Below are 20,859 nucleotides of genomic sequence, written 5' to 3' on the forward strand. Positions count from 1 at the left end.
CACATTTGCCCTTGCCCCATTTTCCAACCTCCCTGGTGTTTTAGAGATAAGAGTTCCCCTCATTCTCACCTACTACCCCACCAGCCTCTGCATTCAACATGTTATTCTCTATAATTTCTGTCACTTCCATTGGGATCTCACCACCAGCTACCTCGTCTCCTCTCCACAGGCAATGCTATCTCCCTGACTCCCTTGTCCAATCATCCCTCTCCACTAATCGCCTTTTCCCCCGCCCAATCTCCTGAAACTGTACCATCTACTGTACACCTCCTCCCTCACTACCATTCACAACCCCGAACCTTCCAAGTGAAGTAGTGCTTGAGCCTCAACTCGGGCTGTTTATTGGATCTAGTGTGACCTTTTTCGGTAAGACTAGTCGCAGATTGTGAACGATTGCTTCATTAAGCACCTTTTTGCTCCATCCACCACCACAACAACCAGGATTTCCCATTGGCCAGCCACTTTTAATTCCAATTCCCATTCCCGCACTGACGCATCTGTCCATGGCGAACTGTACTGTAAACTTGAGGGCTAATGCAAATTAAAACAACACGCTTAAGTCTCCAAACGGACAGCATCAATGTCGATTTCTCAGATTTCTGACGCCCTTCCCCCTTTGTTTTCTATGCACCCCCCACTCTTCCCCTGATCTCACTCTGTCCCATTTTTCCTTCTCTTTACCTGGCAGTCATCCATTCTTTCCTTCCTCTAGCTCCCCCTCCCCTTCATTCCTGGATCTACTGACCTCCTACCAGACTACAGCTTCTTTAGCCTTCTGCCTCTTATAATTAACTTTTTTCCCCCATTTATTCACCCTCTCACCTATATTCATCTTTCATCTGCCAGCTCATGGTCCTCCCCCCCCATCCTTCCACCTTTATTTGAGATTCTTCCCTCTTTCCAGTCCTGACAAAGAGTTTCTGCCTAAACATTGACCGCCTTTTACCTTCCATAGTTGCTGCCGAGCCTACTAAGTTCCTCCAGCATTGTGTGTGTTCCTGGTAATAAACAGACCTTGTTTTCTGCAGAGATCGCAAGCATATTATATGCATTCACCCCGTAACAGTTTGATACTATGCACCAGGGGTGACCAGATTTGCTTGCTATACGAGCCACATATGAAAAATTTCAGATGTTTGAGAGCTGCAACAATCACAAGCCACGCCCACAAAAACTACCATTGTGAGGACTGGCTCATACAATTCCTGTCTCAGCCAACTTATTTCCGTGACCCACACATTATACGTCAAAGAGCAGCATGTGGCTCGTGAGCTGCAGTTTGGCCACCCCACAATACGCATTGTGTATCTGTCATGGTTAACATGCATTCAATGTATTGTCACCACTCCATTCCCTCCCTAATGCATGACTGATGGAGGTTAAAGGATGCTGTTTAGTGGTCACCATAATCCCTGATTATATGTGTACTGAAGTTCTGACGTAAGGCACCAAAAAATTATTTGCCATGAATTTTTGAAGGCTTCATCTGAATTGCAAAAGGGTTGATTGTGGTTGCATGGCTTGGCAACTGTCTGATCTTGAATACTTTCCACTGCTTGCCTCTAAACAATACATTTCTTCCCCTTTTACTGCTCTTCCATTCTGTATTCCTCCTTGTATGAAATAACATGTTAGATATTTGTAGTCTTCTTGTTTTCATTATCTTTGCTGAATATCTGGTCTACATTTTGTTCTTACATAATCTGCCATGTTATAGACAGTTTCACTGAAGTTGTTTCCCCATATTTTACTAATTGAGAATCACATCAGAATTCTCATCTTGAAAAAATAGTTGGCATTATTTATTGATAAGTGAAAATCAACAAATGGCAGATGCTGGGAATGTGACATAAAAGCAGAAGGAACAGCAACGACTCACCTGGCCCATTGCTAGCTGACCTGCTGAGTTATTTCCAGCACTTTCTGATTGTACTTGAAAAGACTATCTGATTAATTTCTATGTTTAAAACTTGGAAACACCTATGTTTGAAAACCAAAGCAAAGCCTTGGCTCTTAGCTTGAGTTTTACATTCTATCTCAGAAATCATTTTCTTGAAGTGGAAGGCTTTTTTTTAAATAGTTCTCGAAATGAAAATATTTCAGTGATCATTGAAAATTTCAATGGAGTTATCCTGGATTGAATTATTGTACTCTGTTCCTCCAAAATTTATCCTGCCTTATTACACAATTGTTCTCAGCACAGTGGCATCACCACCTTGTTTAAGATGTATTGTGTGCATGCACAGAAGGTTAGCCATAAAGCTTGTGGAAAATGGGTTGCATCTTTAACAGTTGTGGATGTTATTTTCTTGTGGGAGGGAAGGTGAAGGATTGATGGGGGGGGGGGGGGAAGGAAAAAGAGGGGACTCTGCTTACAATAACATGTAAAAGGATTGCTCCCCTATAATACTTGGCTAATGAGTCTGTAAAACTATAAATAAATTTAAAAAAAGAATAGTTTGCACATGGGACCAATAGGCTTCCTACAAAGTCAACTATTCAGTATATTGCATTACTTTTCTTATTCTCTTTGTAGAGATGAATTAAATTAAAATTTAGACATACAGCACAGTAACAGGCCATTTTGGCCCACGAGTCCATGCCGCCCGATTTGCACCCCATTAACCTACAGCCCTGGTAAGTTTTGAACGGTGGGAGGAAATGAGCCATCGGAGAAAACCCATGCAGACACAGGAAGAATGCACAAACTCCTTACAGGTATTTGAACCCTAGTCCATTCCGGATCACTGGCTCTGTAAAGGCGTTGCGCTAACTGCTACGTCAACCTTGTCGTCCTTTAAATATTAACCATAAAATGGAACTCAAATACTATAAAACCCCTGATATCCAAAATTCAAGCAATTGCCAACCTCAGACACAGGCAAAAAAAATCAAGTAAAATAAAATTAAAATAAATTTTATAAATTAAAATAAACAATAAAAATAAATAAAGAATAAAAATCCTTTTTTAAAACGACGAAAAGAAGGAAGAGGCAGCCACTTTGACTATGGACTCTATTTCTAACCTTTTAAACAAGCATGCATGGTAGATAACTGAAACAGTAAAAAGAAAGTCAACAAGAAGTCAAATCAACACTTGAAAAACTTTTGGAGTCATTATCAGAAATTGATGTTTGTCTGGGTTGTGTGGAGTGAGACTTGGAAATAGTTAGTGATCGTGAGGACAAATTAGAGGAACTTTGCTCGGGACTGTCTGCTAACAACTCTAAATTAACTTTGAAAGTTATTGATTTGGAGAGCAGAAGCAGAAGGCAGAATATTACGCTTGGTTGAAAATACCGAAACTGACCAACTTCTTTTCAGAGATGTTTTTGGAAGATTTTGGAAAGGAGTTCTTTCCTTCTAAAACAAAACTCATCGCTTCTTGATTCTGGGTTGCTGCCCATGTTTGGTTATTCAGCAGTTTAATTGCTACCAAATAAAAGTATTAGTAATTCACGAAGCTCGTCAGAAAGGAACTTCAATTTAGTGAACAACAGATCTGATTTATAGACTATCTTTGCCTGAAATGATGATTCTACATAGAGAATACAAAGAAATCATGGCTGAACTGTATAAGAACGGTTTCAAACCGCTTTGTCATATCCAGTATATCTCTGAATTACAATCTTCGAAGATCACAACAAGTTTTTGAATTCAGTAGAAGAAGCACGAAGATTCTTGGAAGATTCAACTTCAACATCAAGTCTTGCATGAACTGTTATTTGGTGTCTAAAGCTTTTTGTTTTCTTGATTGGATGAAGTTTGGCTGTTCTCTCCCTTTTGTTAATTGGAAGGGGTAATGTGTTTGTCTGGGTTATCGTTATGTAAGGTTTTTTTATTAATCTTACTACATTTTAATTTTTTGGATAAGAGCATGAAGTTCAATACATTAATTTTAATAATGATTTGTATTTGATACTTTAGTTAGTCACTTTTTAATAGCACATGAATTGAATACGCTTATGAGCTCAGGCTATTAGTTGACTGTGGGAAATAAGACTAACGTTGTATGTAAGATGTTATTACATATATGCGTATAGTCCAAGCTATGTGTGGGAACTTTAAAATTTGCCATGTATGTTTTTTGGGCTACTTGTTCTACTGAGCCTGCCAATCTAAATGGGGAGTAGGCGGAGTCTTGTATATTTATTGTTCTTTGGTATTAATGGCACTCTTGTTTTAGTTTGGAAAATTATTGTTTAGAAAAACTTCAGATATCAATGCATTAAATGCACATTTTATCCTATAGCTGACCATGGTAAAAGATGATGGGAATACACATGCATTAGGGACTTGAATGTGAATCTTTAATGTAAATTCTTCATCCTTCACTTTGGTTGTAACTTTAGGTACAAGTTTACATTGTTAGAAACATTTTTAAATTTTTTTTAAAAAAAGGAGCTATAATTAGAATCTACAGCAGAAGATAGTTGGGGTTAAAATGTTTTATTTTGAGCTTTCAACCTTCTGATTTTGGTTGGTGGGAGGGAAGGAGGGTGAGTATTTTGGTTTAGGGCATATTTACAAGGTTGCTATGACTTTAGGGTTAGGGTTAAAGATCCGGAATTATACAAAAGGAGAGTTGAACTTAAAAACTAAATTTGATCTTCTTTCAACCTACCCTATTGATCACCAGATTTTAAAGTGCATAAGTCAGTTTTATATTCATAGTGAAAAAAAATAATCGTTTGAGTTTGGAAGAGCCCATCTCATAAGATGAAATAGTTTTTGCTATTTCCTCATTACAGCCAAGTAAAACTTCAGAACCTGATGGGTATCCTGTAAATTTAAAAAAAAATTCTTTTCTAAATTGCTTGTACTCCAATTAAGTTCTATGGTAACTGATTCATTTAAATGGGGCAATCTTCCATGATCTTTGAATGAAGGCTCATAGTGAAAAAAGAAAAGATCCCAGCTGAGTGCTCCTCTTAAGATCAATTTCTTTATTCAAAGTTGATATGAAAAGTTTTGGTTTGTAGGCTGGAGAATATTTTACCATTACTTATTTCTGAAGATCAAACTGGTTTTATGAAAAATCATTATTGTCATTTTAATATACATTTATTGGATATTTTGTATTCACCTCCTACTGCAGTCCTGGAATGTGTTCTTTCGTTAGATGCAGAAAAACGTTCGATTGGTTGGAGCGGAGATATCTATTTACAATCTTGGAAAATTTTAATTTTGAATCATGTTTTTTTTACATAGATTAAATTATTATATTCAAGTCCTACTGCTTCAATTCTCACTCACTTAAAGCAATCCAAATTTGGCCTTGGAGCCACTAGCAATTGCATTTTGGGAGTGCAGAGATATTTCAGGGATCAATAGGAAGGGAATTGAACACAAAGTTTCACTTTGTGCAAATCTTTTATCAAACCCTTCTATTTCTTTACCTTCCATACTATTTTAACTTTTTAAATTTAGCCAGTTTTCAGGGTAGAAGTTAAATCTGCAGAAGACTGAACTTCTCCCTTTCAATTTCTAATCTAGCATATTCTAATTTTCCTTTTAAGATTGTGAAAGATCAATTGAGAAGAATCGTAAGCATCTTTTACGGGAGCATTTCTTTGCTTTACTTAAGCATGTGAAACTGTCTTTCACGAAATGGTCTCCTTTATCTCTTTAATTAGTTGTATAAATTAGATTAAAATGAAAATTCTAGCTAAATTTTTGTCTCTTTTTCAGACTATACCCATCTTCATTACTTAAACGTTTTTTTGACTCACTCAATTCGCTTATATCATCTTGAATATGGCAAGGAAGGTGTCCCCGTTTAAATAAAGCTCATCCTCTGAAGTCGAAAAGGAATGGTAGTTTGGCACTTCCTAATTTTAGATTTTTTTGGAATACTTTATTTTAAAATTTAAATTTTATTATTGAGCGGTCAATATTCGTTGCAATATTTGTTGCAGTTTCATCATCGAATTGACTGTCCCGCTTGGGTAAAAATGGAATTAAATTCCATTAAAAATGTTTCTATCTCGGCACTTATTGGGCCCTCTCTCTTTCTTCAAATAAACTAACTGACAATCCGGTTGTTCAATGCAGTTTGAGAATATGGTTGCAGTTTAGAAGGTATTTTGGATTTCAGGGCTTCGCTTGCAAATCCCATTTTGTCCACACACCTTTTTCAGCCTTCTTTGCAGGATTCTGGTTTTAATGATTGGTATAGATTGGGTATTAAATGTTTTAAAGACCTTTTTATTGATAACAGTTTTGCATCTTTTGAACAATTGCAAACACTCATTTTTTTTCAGATACAGTACAACTCCGATTATCCGAAAGGGTCGGGACCAGGCCCGTTTCGGATAAACTTTTTTTCGGAGAACCAATCATTTTTAAAAACAGCCCAGCAGCAACAGCAAATCACTTGTAACAATGTTTAAACAACAACAAGGTAAGGCTTTTAAATATTATAATAATGTTTAATTCTCACCCCAAAAATTACTGGCCACTGCCAATCACCAACACTTCCTCATTGAGGCTTCGCTTGTGCTGGGGGCTCGAGGGCCCTGATCAGTTCGGCTCTGAAAAAAATTTAGTTAAATGATGATTTTAGATATTCTCGTTTATCATTACTGGGTTTCAGATAATCGGAGTTGTACTGTATTTACAGATCAGGCATTTTATTCAATCTCAGATCCCTCATTTTCCTAGAGTTCCTGAGGTGAATATTCTTGATAGATTTTTCAGATTATAACCTTCTGGTAAAGGGTTAATATCTGTTATTTATGATGAATTGACTGGTTTAAGACACGCTCCTTTAGTTAAAATGAAGAATGCCTGGGAGCGAGCCGGATTTGAATCTTTCACTGTCTAACGAGGCACTTTGTTTTCAAACTGAATAACACTACATCTCTTTGTGCTCTCCACTGTCTGCTTCAATTCAAAATTGTACGTAGGGCCCACAAGTTTAAAGTCAAGTTATCTCGTTTTTTACTCAGATATAAACACTTGTTGCGATAAATGTAAAATAGGTAATGCTTCTTTAATTCATATGTTTTGGACATTCCCCAGTTTGGAAAAATATTGGAGAAAGTTTTTAAAATGTTGGTGATTGTCTTTTTGGATATTTTATTTTAGTTTTCACAGACTTACAAAGTACAATAAACAAAGCTGTCCATGTACCTATTCATACCCAAAGCCAAATTTGTCCCCACCCGCCTCAGTGAATATATTCCAAATATTTATCTCAATCCCAGTACGTGACCCCTATCAAAACCTGGAGTGTAAAGAAATAATGGTGGCAACTCCATTCTAAAGAAAACACTAAAAAGCAAAGAAAAACCTCAACATGTCCTTTTCTTTTCAGGTCCTTAGTTTTTTTTTCTTTTGGTGCTCTTCTTGGAATTCTTGGAGAAGATGATGTTTTATTAACCCTTATTAAATGTCGCATTTTATCTTTCACTTCAGCTAGTGTGACAGAATATAGATATGTTTTTGGGAGATAAATTGGGGCAGGTTTTTTAGTGTAGGTTACATACAAGCACTTTTAAACAGATCTTATTTAAACTACTCGAGCTCTGCTCATGCGAGACGTGTCGGTGCCAAGAGTCTTTGCAAAAGCTTTGGAGAGTGCCCAAGAGACTTCACTAATGGATTGTTGTTTACAAAAAGGCAACAGATGAAAGAACGTGTCAGAGTCGCAGATTGTCTAGAGGGGAACTTGCTGTTCGAAGAAGGTCATGTGGTTTTGCAAGCAGAGAGAGTAAAACAAGCTTTCGCTCTGAGAAAGAGAGAGACACATCGAGATCAATTCTGCAGTGATACCGTCTGCAGCAGCAGCTGGGACTGAAACAGGACAAGCTGGAAAGCTTGTGGAAAAACCCCATTTGGAAGACTGGTTGTGAGTGCTTGGTTCAGCCTGGTCAAAGCCCTTGTGGCTCATGCAAGTGGAGAGGACTGGCTGTCTAATGTTTCACTTGAAAGAAGAGAAAATAGAAGGAACTCTGTGGTGATCTGAAGAAAGGGGTTATCATCTGGAGAACCCTGAGGGGGCGTGTTTCTTTGGCAAGACACTGAAGTACAACGAATCTCTCTCTGAAAACTGACAAGAACCTTCCTGAGCGGTGACCATTTACTTTTCAAGCACCAAAGCCTGGTGAACTTTATAAATGTTAAATTCTGTGCACAGTATAAGAAATGCCTACAACTAATGAACTTGGAGGAATGAGAAGTGAGATTGGGCACACAGTAGATACATGTGTGATTAGAATTTGAAGAGATTAAGTTAGGTTAGTTAAGTCAGTAGTGATAAAGTGTGATTCTGTTTTCATGCTTAAAGATAATTAAAAGCAACCCTTGTTTAAGTAACCATTTGTCTTGTGAATATCCATTACTGCTGGGTTTTGGGGTCCTCTGGGCTCGTAACACTGGCTGTATGTGCTATTTTGATTAAGTGAAAAGATAATACCCCACGTATTCATGCACAATGGCTAAGGGATGTAATGTCATATTTAAATTTGGAAAAAAATTAGATATGCAATTAATGATTCTAACATTAAATTCCAAATGTTATGGGGCCAATTCATGGACTATTACCATAATCTCTAGGTTCAGTATTGTTAGAGAACTTCAGCACTGTGTTATCCCATTTCAGAGTGAGCTACTTTGTTTCATTAACATTAACTTTCAACCTTGTTTAGGGTCAGGGATTTTGATTTTATAAATTTATTATGTCCATTCATTTATTATAGCTGTTCTTTGGGAATTTATATGTATGATTATTCTCCTAGTGTTTATTTTTTTAATATAATACATTCAATAATTATACTGTATACAAACTTGTTACTGAAAATCAATGAAAGTATTTAAAGAAAAAGAATTAAAAAAAATATGCAAGTTTAAAATTGTAAATGTTCTCTGAAGTAACACAAACCTTTGGTGAAGATGGGAGCAAATATTCTGCCAGCAGAGTGCCTTGGTCATGCTTTGCGTATTGGAGCTGTTTGAATAAAATTGTGTGAAACAGCAATGGGTTCACCCAAGATGAAGAGCTGGTTGATGCCGCTCGCTGTTGGGGTGACTCTCTTAAAGTGTTTCCTTATCCCTGCTTAGTATGAGTCACCCCTGGTCAGAGGCTTTATCTGTAAACTTGGGGGAGGGGGGGGATTAATTATCTATAATTTTATTGTTCATCTTTTGGGCGGCTCTGTGGAGGGGGAGGAGCCTGCAGATGCAGCGATGGTTAAATGTTTTCAAAGTATATGATTGAAAATAAAGTAAAATGCTTTGTGGTTTATATATTCATGCAAATGAAGTTTGGTGGAAGTACAGTATTTTTGTCTTTTGAAGGCTTCATTGTTAAATACACGTGTTAGACTTTGTAAGAATAAGTCTCACTCAACCACCTGGAAAATACCTGGCATCTACCAGTCCCCATAGGTGTTGGCTACCAGGGGCTTTACTGAATTGGGTTAAGTCCTTTGCCGTTAAATATTGGAATTACAACTTTAACGATTTCAGGGCAAAGTATGGCTTTGATGCTGTGGATCTTTTCTGATGCAGTTCATGGCTTTTAGATTGTAAGATTCGTTTAAATTGTCCAGCAGCCTTGCCATTTCTCAACTTTTACTTCTGGTTCTTCAATCCTACCTTTTTGTGCATTCTCTCCAGCACCCTGCCATTTATGCAGATAATATTCTTCCAATTCTGGTTTCTTATGCCTTCACCCTCACCTGCAGTATTTTGCATATTATGAAAGCTTTTGCTTCTAGTATTTCATTGATTGCAAAGTGCTTTTAGATATTCAGTGACAATATTAATGTTTGAACCATCAACAATAGTAGTTTTAACTATGGAGGGTCTAAGATTGGAATTCCTCTTGGTCCTTTCTTCCACTTTCTCCTTTGGAAGATTTAGGCAGACCGTGGTTTACGAATGTCCAACTTGCGGACAACTCGTACTTACGGACTACTTGCGGCTTCAGCGGTTCAGAAGAAGGAAAATGCCATCCGCCATTTTAAGTTGGATCATGTTGTCATTTACATTACTGTTGACAATTAAAATCAATGTAATCTGCCTGTTAGCCTGTACTTTAGGGCAAGAAAAGTCTCAAAGCCTTTCCAATGCACGTGCAGCAAGTTCTCACTTAACTACAAATTCGATAAAGACAGACAGGAACGGATCTCATTCATAACCCAGGAACTGTCTGTACTCCTAAAATTTAATTCTTTGAATAAAATATTGATTATCTTAATGATTCTCCTCTGAATTCCTTTGGCTTGTAATATTTGTCCCATTACTGTCTTGATGTCTTAATTTGTGTATACTTTTGTACTTGAAATATCGTGTAAATCCATATAGGCTCAGCAGTGGAGGGAAAAGGAAACTAAGTGTGAAATCTCTGAATTGTGATTTCTCTGCTTTGATTACCGTCTTTTTTTCTGTCTGTGTAAGGCCCCTAAAACTGATGTGCATGCTATATTCAGCCAATCAGAATATGATCCCTGTATTCTGACTCTGCTTCTTGCCAATCAGCCAATGCTCTACCTATGCTAGTATGTTTTCTGTTAAACCATGGGTTCTTATCTTGTTAAGTAGCCTCCTGTGTGGCACCTTATCAAAAGTCTTCTGAAAATCCAAATACACAACGTCAACTGTATCTCCTTAATCTTGCCTGCTTGTCATCTTCTCAAAGAAATCGAATAGGTTTGTCAAGGAAGGTTTTCCCTTGAGGAAACCATGTAGGCTTTGGCCTATCTTGTCATGTACCTCCAAGTACTCCATAACCACATCCTTCACTCCAATGTCTTCCCAACCACGACATCAGGCTAACCATTCTATAATTTCCTTTCTGCTGCCTACATCATTTCTGGAATAGTGGTCTGACATTTGCAATTTTTTAGTCCTCCAGGACCATCCCAGAATTTATTGATTCCTGAAAAATCATTACCAATGCCTCCAAAATCTCTACTGCTACTTCTTTCAGAACCTAAAGGGTATACTTGTTGCTGAGGAGAATGGCCACTGGAATACCCTGCTCTGCCTGCCTATTCGCATTACCTCTCCTGTCACTGAGTTACCTTCCTCCTGTCTCCAAGATATGATGGTGTCCCTATCAGTCCCTTAGCCTCGTAAATGATCCCAGAGTTCATTCAACTCCATAACACCATCTGTGAGGAGCTGCAGTTGGATGTACTTCTTTCAGATGAAGTAATCAGGGAAACTGCTAGCTTCCCTGACTATCCACATTCTGCAAGAGGATCATGTCCCTGCCCTGGTTGCCATTCTTTTAAAGAGGAAAGTGTTAGGAAAAAACTGTCCTTGCCTTGCCTCAACTCTTGCACCTCAGCCTCTGGAACCAAATCCTCAACATTCTCACTCCTATACTGTGCCACTCCTTTTGAGCTTGTGATCCTTTTATTGGCTCCAGCTTATTAGCCAATGGAGAAATTTAAACAAGCACCTGCCTCTCCCAGTGCTTTTGAAATGCCTCTCCTCTCATACTGCTCTCACAGTACCCGACGGGACCCATGAAATGCTTTTTTTTTTAATAAACTCTTCTCCCCTACCTGCTCTGCCGCTAATGAGCTAACTGCGCAATGCTCCTTTTTAAACTCTTTTCCTTGAGTATAATGCTCTCATTTAGGTCACATGATGGACTGCTTTCATTTGATTTTGACACTATGGAATCTATGCATGCTGTTCTGAACTGATTTTTAAATACATTGGTAGACAATAACAGTTGGAAATTTATCATGCAGGAAATGTGTGCATTTTTTTCATATTTACATTTTTACTTGAAGAAATAATTAATAGCCTTCATATGCATGTTGGACGTTTTAAGGTTTTTAAGTCTTGTAGAAGTCTGATTTTGAATTTAATACTCTTCAAAAATCATGATGAATGATGGGGATTCTCATTGCTAGCTTTGTAGTTATGCAAAATGTATCAACAAGCATTTCTCTACTCTCTCTGTGGAATTGTCTCAAGAACATGTAAGGATCTGTCAACATTTTTCACCACTCCCCGCTGACCCCAGAACTTCATTTGATATTTGTACACAGTATCTTGTAAGTCTTGTATCTTTGTCAGTTCCCTGTGTATGTTGACTATGTCAGCTATCTCATCACCTACAATGTCTATATTAATGGTTCTTAATCTTTTAATTTCACTCTCTCTCTCACGACTTTAAGTAATCCCCTGCTAACCACAGAGCACCTATGGCATAGGATAGCTGCATATCAATCCATTCAATTGTTAGAATTGAATTCAATCCTAAATTACATTAAATATTGTGACAACCAAATGTTTACCATTTGCATTTCCTTCAGGGTGCCTTATTGTCTAAATTCCAATGACTATGTATCATTTTCTGTCACCATCCTTGCCACAATTTATCTACTCTGAAACTTGTCCTATTGTTATATTTGCATTCAAATAAGATTGAGGAACTCAGCCAGTCTCGCAGCATCCATAGGTGGTTTAAAAAATACATTGCTGACATTTCAGACCCAAGCCCTACCTTGACGAAGGACTCAGGCCCAAAACATTGGTAATATTATCTTTACCTCCAGTGGATACTGCGAGACCGGCTGAGGTTATCCATCATTTCTGAGTTTTGACTACAATCACAATGTCTGCAGACTTTTGTGTTTCACTTCATATTTTCCAACCCCTAGTGACTTGAGTTAGACTGAAACTTGATGCTCATTCCAAATTTAACCAAATTATCAACAGTCATCAATGGCACTGACATTGAGAAAGCATTCTTTTTAATCCTGTGATAAATAAAAATGTACCTAACTTTGTATTCAATGTTTTTATTGAGGTGTAGTTTGGAGGAGAGGAAGAGAAGAAAGGCAGCCTGGTCCCACTGCTTTGTAAAAATGCTGGTGAAGGGCTGACTTCTAACATTGGTGTGGAGTAACAGTTCATTTGTAATGTGCCATTCTTCCCATTTCACTTTTCAAGGCTTCAGTTTTTCACCATCATCTTGCTTTAAAGTAGATATTTCAAATACTTTTTTTTCTCTGTGAGCAAATAATTGATTTGGCTCATTTGCAAGTAAACACCAATGTGAATTGTCCACTGAATGGACTATATAGCCCCTTTCACACTTGCGCCCCACTAAGTTGGCCGTTCAGTGTCCTGGGATTGGACTGGGGGTTTGGCTTTTCACATTTGACCACTCGTAACTAGGACTCTGAACAGCTTCACACTTGCAAGGAGTCATCCCTGGGGTTAGGACTGTTCTACCTTTTACTGATGATGTCATGACACATCGAGAGATGGTGGACCTGCCCTAAATCCTGATCAATGTATTTTGATCTTATATTTGAACAAAATTAAAAATGCCTAATTATAACATAATTAAGCTTTATGTACAGCACATTATGAGCCCTTCAGCCCCTGTTGTTGTGCTGACCTAGATAAACCTTTATAAGGGACTGTCGGAAAGTGATAGCAATAAATAGCAATAGTGGACAATTTTTAAACAGGGTGGGAAAGTTTGTAGTGCTATAGGACACAATTTATATAGCACGGGAAAGTTTGTAGCACTATTGTGTTCAATTATAAATACTGTGGGGGGAAAAAGCCATGGCGGACCTGCCCTCCCAGAATTCCATTCAGCAGAGAAAAGGCCGCACGCACGAAGCATTCATGGAGGAGTTTCTCTGCTGCACGGCATTCTGGGAAGTCAGATCCTCCATTGCTTTTTCCCATGGTTTTCATAAATTATGCGCAATAGCGCTACCAATTTTCTCACGCTGTTTAAAAATTGTCCGCTATTGCTATTTATTTCCTCTCTCTCTCTCTCTCCCGCTGCGACTTTCCCATGGCAAAGTTTATACCTTCATTTTAATCTTTTCTTCCTTCACGTTCCTGAACTCGCGCAAAAACGTGGGTCATTTCAATTTCACAATGCAATTAACTGTCTCACACTTGCCTGATGGCAACGCCAACGACTGGAGACGCTGGAGATTGCACTAGGGGTCGAAGCCTTCAATCCCTGGTGTGAGCTGACGTCATCTGACACCAGTGTTGAGCTGATTTTGCTTTCACACAAGACACTTTAAAGGCTGATTGGCGGTTAATTCCTGGGATCACTTGCAGGTGTGAAAGAAGCTTATGTTGCAACTTCTCTGTCTGAAAATTAGAAACCACATTCTACATCTTGTTTTTTGCTGGATACTTTTGTAATTGCTTTGCAAAATCATGTGATCTTCTAAGTCTTGTGTATTAATTAGAAATTGATGAAGAGGAACCAAGTAGGGGAAACCTTGATTCTGTGTGTGTGTCAAGCTCTGTATTAGGAAATCTATGTTTCATTTTAATGATCATCTTTGATTACCAAAATTCATTAAGGGTAATAAAAGGAATCTGCTTTCTTTTAATCAATGGTGTTTTTGCATTTTCTGGAGTGTTCAACTTCCTTCAAAGATGTTGTGACTCTCAGACTTTTGTCAAGCCTGGATATTGTATATTCAATTTGTGTTTCTTTAGAGGTAGAAAAAGTGAATCAGAATCAACATTTATTGTGATGAACACATCACAAAATATGTTTTACAGCAGAATCACAGTGTAAACATTCATATAAAAACTACTTTACAAAAATAAATAAAAATAGGGCACAAAAAGTCAATGTAAGTGCAATACCTTTGGTTCATTGATCATTCAGGAATCTGATGGAAGCAGGGAAGAAGCTATCTTTGTGCTTTTGAGTCCTCGTGTTCGAGCTCCCGTACCTTTTTCCTGATGGTCGGGGCGTGGCCTGTGTGGTGGGTGTCCTTGAGGTTAGAGGTTAGAGGCTTGTAGATATCCTTGATGGGGTGAAGTCTGGTGTCCATGATGTCAAAGGCAGAGTTAAGAATCCTCTGAAGTTTTATCTTGACCTAAGTATTGGCACCTTCATACCAGATAGTGATGCAACCATCCAGAATGTTCTTCCTGGTCGGTACATCTGTAGAAAGTTTTGAGCATCTTCGGTGATAAACTGAATATGCTCAAATGCCTCAAAGTATAGCCATTGGGAAGCCTTTTTTTCATGATAGCATCAACATGGAGATGTTGACACCCGGGAATTTGAAGTTCTTGACCTCCAGTACTGAGCCCTCTGAGGACTGGTTCATGTCATTGACAAAATATGTAGATAGCATTGGAATTGTTCCTGGCCACACAGTTGTGGGTGGATAGTGAGCTAAGCACGCATCCTTGAGGTGCACCTGTGTGGATGGTCAGTGAGGAGACGTTGTTTCCAATTCGTATTGATTGTGGTCTTCTGATGAGGTAGTCGAGGGTCCAGTTGCAAAGGGGTTCCGAAAGTGCAAGGTTTGGAGATTGTTAATCAGTAATGAGGGAAGAATAATATTGAAGGCTGAGCTGTAGTCGTTGAAGAGCAGCTGTTATGTACGAGTTGCCCTTTCCAAGGTGATCCAGAGCTGAATGGAGAGAAGTGATAGTGTGTTTGCTGTGGAGTGATTGTGACGATAGGTGAATTACAGTAGATCCAGTCCTTTGCTTAGGTATGTGTTAATTCTGACCATGACTAACCACTCAAAACATTTAATCACAGTAGATGTTAATGTTACTGGGTGATAATCATTTAGCCTCTTTCACACTTGGCTAATCAGTAAATGGCCGTTCAATGAACTGTATTTTGCCATTCACACTGAACCACTATTAACCGGTTCTCTACATCCTTTCACACTCACTACCAGACATCCCAGGGTAGAGGGGCACCCATACTTACTAATTTGTCCCAGAATGCCCATGCCCCTTTCTTTCTTTCTTCTTCTTTGGCTTGGCTTCGCGGACGAAGATTTATGGAGGGGGTAAAAGTCCACGTCAGCTGCAGGCTCGTTTGTGGCTGACAAGTCCGATGCGGGACAGGCAGACACGGTTGCAGCGGCTGCAGGGGAAAAATGGTTGGTTGGGGTTGGGTGTTGAGTTTTTCCTCCTTTGCCTTTTGTCAGTGAGGTGGGCTCTGCGGTCTTCTTCAAAGGAGGTTGCTGCCCGCCAAACTGTGAGGCGCCAAGATGCACGGTTTGAGGCGAGATCAGCCCACTGGCGGTGGTCAATGTGGCAGGCACCAAGAGATTTCTTTAGGCAGTCCTTGTACCTTTTCTTTGGTGCACCTCTGTCACGGTGGCCAGTGGAGAGCTCGCCATATAACACGATCTTGGGAAGGCGATGGTCCTCCATTCTGGAGACGTGACCCACCCAGTGCAGCTGGATCTTCAGCAGCGTGGACTCGATGCTGTCGACCTCTGCCATCTCGAGTACTTCGACGTTAGGGATGAAAGCGCTCCAATGGATGTTGAGGATGGAGCGGAGACAACGCTGGTGGAAGCGTTCTAGGAGCCGTAGGTGATGCCGGTAGAGGACCCATGATTCGGAGCCAAACAGGAGTGTGGGTATGACAACGGCTCTGTATACGCTTATCTTTGTGAGGTTTTTCAGTTGGTTGTTTTTCCAGACTCTTTTGTGTAGTCTTCCAAAGGCACTATTTGCCTTGGCGAGTCTGTTGTCTATCTCATTGTCGATCCTTGCATCTGATGATATGGTGCAGCCGAGATAGGTAAACTGGTTGACCGTTTTGAGTTTTGTGTGCCCGATGGAGATGTGGGGGGGCTGGTAGTCATGGTGGGGAGCTGGCTGATGGAGGACCTCAGTTTTCTTCAGGCTGACTTCCAGGCCAAACACTTTGGCAGTTTCCGCAAAGCAGGACGTCAAGCGCTGAAGAGCTGGCTCTGAATGGGCAACTAAAGCGGCATCGTCTGCAAAGAGTAGTTCACGGACAAGTTTCTCTTGTGTCTTGGTGTGAGCATGCCCCTTTAACACTGGACTAACTGGCACGCTGGTGTCAGATGGCCCCAGGATGATATACCCTACCCTTTTCACACTGGCTAATCAGTAGATTGACCATTCAATGAACTGGTTATAGAAGCTGTTTTTGCCTTTCATACTGTTAACCAGTTCTCTGTGTCCTTTCACTCTCATCACAAGGCATCCACAGGATAGGGGATCCTATCCTCCACCAGTGACATCTGAGTGACGCATCAAGCGATGGTGGACCTGCTAAATGTATTATATCGTATTTAAACAAATTTAATCATGCCTAATTATTACATAATTAAGCTTTATGTACAGCATAGTATGAGCCTTTCAGCTCCTGTTGTTATGCCGACCTATATAAACCTTTATAAATTTATAAAAGACCATGGGAAAGTATAGCTGCACAATTTATGAACACCATAGGAAAGTCTTAGTGGCAATAGAGCATAATTTATAAAGACTGTGGGAAGGAGCAATGGCAGATCTGCCCTCCCAGAATTCCATGTGGCAGGGAAAGAAATAGAATTCTGGGAGGGCAGATCTGCCATTGCAAGTGCGCTCTCTCCCTCTCTTTTCCCCTCTTCCCCGTTGCGTCTTTTCCACAGTCCTTTAGAAATTTATAAAGGTTTGTACAGGTTGGCAAAGTTTATACCCTTTTAATCTTTTGTTTCCTTCACATTCCTGCACTTGTGCAAAAAATGTCATCAGCATGTTACCAATTTGTCCCAGAAATACCTGCCAGAGATGATAATACCTGCCTAGGTAGTATCATCCCTGGCATCTAATGACGTCTGCTTGCCCATTAAAGAGCTTTCATACTGGACTCTTAACCGGTAGATTGGCAGTTAATTATTGGGATAAGGTGCTGGTGTGAACACTGCAATGAGAGGTTGAAAATGTCTGAACACTTCAGCTAGTTGGTTGCTACTGATTTTCAGTACCCTGCAGGTACGCCACAGGGCCTGACGCCTTGCGAATGTTCACCCTTTTGAATGATATCCTGACATTGACCTCAGGGACAGATCTCACAGGTCTTCAGCCTTTGCAGGGATTCTTGAAGGCACATTGGATTCTCCTCAAAGCAGGCATAGGTGTTCAGTTCATCAGGTGCTCGCCCTCGCTTTGTAAGCTGTAATGACCTGCACTCCCTCCATAGCTGGCGTGTATCTGTCTCTAGCTTCCTCCAGAATTGCCTCTTTGTTGCAGAGATGGCCTTCCACAGATCGTACCTGAACTTCTTGTAGAGATCTGGATCCCTGGCCTTGAACACCCTTGGTTTCATCTTCAGCAGCTTGCAAATCTTCTAATTCACCCAAGGCTTCTGGTTGGGGAACACCCAGTATGTGCGTGTGGGCACACACTTGTCCATGCAGGACTTGATGAACTCGGTGAAGCATGTTGCCTATTCTTTCAAGTCTAATGATGAATATGGTCCAGTCCACCAATTCAAAGCAGTCCTACACCTCCTTCAACCATACTTATGCCCTCTTCACTACTGATGCTGTGGTCTTCAGTCTTTGTATTCTGGGAGTAGAAGTACAGCCAAGTGATCAGACTTGCTGAAATGTGGTCGTGATATGGCGATGAAGCAGTGGTTGAATGTGTTGGCTCCTCTGGTCTCACGTTTATCAGGTTGGCCTGATTGAAGTCCCTAGAATGATCGGGAAGGCATCAGGATGTGCTGTCTCGTGGCTGATATGATCACAGTGCTCAGTCCCTCCAGTGCTAGCCTGGTATCCGCCTGTGGCGGAATGTACACTTTGTCCAGAATTCCCTCAGCAGGTAGAATGGGAGGCACTTGATCTACTGATGTACCAGGTCAGGGGAACAAGACTGGGACATACTGTCACATTTGTGCACTACAATGAACTGATGATGACACAAATAATCATCAAGGAACACATCAGTCTAGTTGCTTTCTGACTGGAGGCTACAATAGATGTGCTGAAGATCTCTGAGATATCCTTGGCATCATTGATAAAAAGCAGTTTGACCCCTTGAATTGTCAGTTCGTGTTGCAGTTTGAATGAAGGGAATACACAACGTCAACTGCATCTCCTAAATGTTTGTGCCATAGTAATATTCATGTCAGAAGTTTTAGCAGAAGTAGTGAAGTAAAAGTGGATGGTGTTGATCTCTGCCCACTCCCTGTGGGGGGGGAGGGGAATCATTGCCTATAATCATGCCTAATTATAACATAATTTCAGTATTAATCTTCCATTCAAATACATCTCTAAAGTCCACTACCAGCAGTTGTGAAGGTGGTTGAATAATTTTCTCAGGTAACAAATCAGAACAGGAACACTAGAGTTTTTAAATATTGAGTGCTAAATGTTGAAAAGTATGTGATTAACACAGAGATGCGAAACTGTTGGTGTTGTAATTTGGAGAAAATAAAACACTGATGGAGAAATCAGTGGGCTAGGCAGTTTGTGTGGAGGCAGAGGTATGGTCAACATTTTGAGTCAAGATTCTGAATTGGACTGCCTTAAGAATGTATTTAAGGCAGAAGCAAAAATAACGAGTCTTTCTAAAAATAGTCCTTTTAAAAATAAAATCTATTATATTTCCAGATGTTCAGAATACACATTCCAAATAGAGCTGATATTTTTCATTCCTTTTATTCTGGCATCATTTTCTCATTGTTATTCACTGGTACTGCTGCACTTCATTTTCATCCCATGTCTTTGTTGACATTAGACAGCCGGTCAGACAGCATCTATGGAGGGAAAGTGATGGTTGACATTTCAGGTTCAGTGCTGAGAGTTTAAATGATAAATGGCTTGAATAAAAATTTTTGGGGGAGGAGTGGACCTCCAGCCCCATTGTAACCTTGTTTCTTGACACTCTCCCACATACCACTATAGAACATAGAACACTACAGCTCAGGCCCTACGGCCCTCAATGTTGTGCCAATCTATAGATTCCTACCAAAAAACATGGCCCAAATCCACATGCTCCTTCCACTTTTTCCCTACCACCTCCACCTACTGCATCTATCTGCTCACCACCTGGATTTGTACATCACCATCCATATCAGATTCCATAATCTACCGCCCTTCAATGAGCTACTGGAGGAACTTGGTGTGTCAGGCAACATCCATGGGCATGAATGAGGAGTCATTTAAAGTGGGAAGGGAAGATGTCATCCTTATCAAGAGTGGAAAAGCTGGGAGTGGCTAAGAGGTGGTAGGGTATAGGTCAGGTAGAGGGAGAGGCCACTGGGTTTGGGGCAGCCAAGGTTAGAGATAATTAAGAATGGGAGTAGTTAAAGAAATGGAACCAGATAGAGGTGGGGGTTACTTAAAATTAGAGAGAGAAAATCTCTTAACATTTTGCATTCACATAAGAGAACCAAATCCTATATGGTTAGACCTTGTGGCAAATTCCTGGCAGGATTTTGGTTTCCATATAGACTGGAAACCAATTTCACAGACGGTAAAGAAAATGGAAACTAGTTTGGAAAGCATCAGGAAACACTCTAAATGTGTAAAATCCATCCCAAATATGATTCCTAAAATTAACATCTGTGCAGAATTCTTATTACACTTTCATTTGTATCTAGGATGGATAGCAAATTGTGTTTCTTCTGAGTGCGTAACTTCTTGAATTACTGCCAGCTTTGAAATAATGTTCAATTATTTCTGAATGAACACGACCTCTAGCATCCAATTAGCCCAACAGAGCTCCCTCTGTGCTGTATGTCAATTGTTCAGGAGTTCTAGGGAGTGAGCATTTGCTTGTCATTTAAAAAAAACCCTGGCAGACCTCCTGTTATGAGATGCTTGATGTTAGATGACAGTGAGTAGTTTCATTACTATTAGATCTATTTTTGGACAGAAGAATAGACGTCCTTAGGATAGAAAATACACACATGTCCCTTTACTGAGATTACTAGTATCTGCAATAGTCGCGACTGCTATCTGATTCAACTCCCAACATCCTGTTGCTGTACTGTCATTTTGAATGGTGGCATGTGCTCTGAAATAGTGGACAATTGCACAGAGTGATTTTATTTTTACATACAAAGATTTAATTCTAACCTTTTGTCTTGGCGATCTTTGATCATTTTCA

General features: G+C 39.7%; 1 protein-coding gene across 2 annotated transcripts in view; it reads left to right on the forward strand.

Annotated features, from left to right (window-relative positions):
* sppl3 (signal peptide peptidase 3) overlaps positions 1-20,859 on the forward strand; it is a 176,331-nt gene that overhangs the window by 7,882 nt on the left and 147,590 nt on the right. The window contains exon 2 of one of the 2 annotated variants that reach the window (XM_069932938.1): positions 6,264-6,403. The exons of the other annotated variant lie outside the window; for it this stretch is intronic. The gene's annotated coding sequence lies outside the window, so the exon portion shown is untranslated. The remainder of the gene's footprint in view (positions 1-6,263; positions 6,404-20,859) is intronic. 2 annotated transcript variants of the gene reach the window in all.

This window comes from Narcine bancroftii, chromosome 4 (genome assembly GCF_036971445.1).
Source record: "Narcine bancroftii isolate sNarBan1 chromosome 4, sNarBan1.hap1, whole genome shotgun sequence".
In the NCBI taxonomy this organism is placed as follows: domain Eukaryota; kingdom Metazoa; phylum Chordata; class Chondrichthyes; order Torpediniformes; family Narcinidae; genus Narcine; species Narcine bancroftii.